The sequence below is a fragment of the Echinops telfairi genome, unplaced genomic scaffold (genome assembly GCF_000313985.2).
Source record: "Echinops telfairi isolate 266 unplaced genomic scaffold, ASM31398v2 ScPeMD7_9;HRSCAF=40, whole genome shotgun sequence".
Classification (NCBI taxonomy): Eukaryota; Metazoa; Chordata; class Mammalia; order Afrosoricida; family Tenrecidae; genus Echinops; species Echinops telfairi.
This window is the reverse complement of record NW_022103906.1, coordinates 80,766,195-80,767,616: the sequence shown is the minus strand read 5'-3', so window position 1 is coordinate 80,767,616 and position 1,422 is coordinate 80,766,195.

Below are 1,422 nucleotides of genomic sequence, written 5' to 3'. Positions count from 1 at the left end.
CAAGGGCAATGTATCCGAGAGGAATCACTGAAATCCAAATGAAGGCTGAGCATGGGACAAGAGGAAAGTAAAAGGAAATAGAGGAAAGAAGTAGGAGGCAAAAGGCATTTATAGAGGTCTAAATACAGGCATGTACACATGTAAATATATTTATATAAGATGCTGGGGAAATAGATCTATGTGCATATATTTATAGGTTTTAATATTATGGTAGCAGATGGACATTGGGCCTCTACTCAAGTACTCCCTCACTGCAAGAACACTTTGTTCTATTAAACTGGCACTCCATGATGCTCACCTCCCTGAGATGATTGACATGACTGCTGAAGACAAAGTGGGTGTATAAGCAAATGTGGTGAAGAAAGCTGATGGTGCCCGGTTATCAAAAGATACAGCATCTGGGGCCTTAAAGGCTTGAAGATAAACAAGTGGCCATCTAGCTCAGAAGCAACAAAGCCCACATGGAAGAAGCACACCAGCCTGTGTGATCATGAGGTGTTGATGGGATTAGGTATCAGGCATCAAAGAACAAAAAGTCATACCATTGTGAATGAGGGGGAGTGAGGAGTGGTGACCCAAAGCCCATCTCTAGGCAGTTGGACATCCCCTTACAAGGAAGAGATGAGCCAGTCAGGGTGCAGCATAGCACAGTTGAAACATACAACTTTCCTCCAGTTCTTTAATGCTTCCTCTCCACCACCATCATGACCACATTTCTACCTTACAAATTCTGGCCAGACCAGAGCATGTTTTGAGAATGGTGAGGGCAACAAATGTACAAATGTGCTTGTCACAATGGATGGATGGATGGATGGATGGATTGTGATGAGTTGTACGGGCCCCCAATAAAATGATTTTTAAAAGAAAAAGAAAAGAAGGGAGATAGAATTTAAATGAATGGAAAATAAAATAAAATGATTTAAAAATAAATAAACTTGATAAAGGAAAAAAAGCAGTATTTTTTTAAGTCAACAAAGTATTTTTCTGAAAGCTGCAAAATGCGTTCCATGGTCATTTTAAAAAGAAGCCTTGATGATGTCATAATTACGTGTTAGGCTGCTAACTGCAAGGTCAGCAGTTCAAAACCACCAGCAGCTCCTAAGGAGAAAGATGAGGCTTGCTATTCCAGGAAAGAGTTACAGTCTTGGAAGCCCACAGGGCAGTGTCACCCTGTCCCCTAGAACTGCTATGAGTCAGAATGGACTCTACAGTAGAGAGTTTGATAATGTTGCAATCCTTTCCTCCCAAAGACTTTGGCATCTCTACTTCAATACTGAAAAATTGAAATCAACATCTGTACAAGAACCACCGTACACATCAACTAAGTTACCCAACTTACATACCCAATGGTAGTTGCAAAAATGTGAGCTGACCGTTTCTGAAAAAAATTGAAACCTGGGCATTTTGCACTTTTTTTTTTTT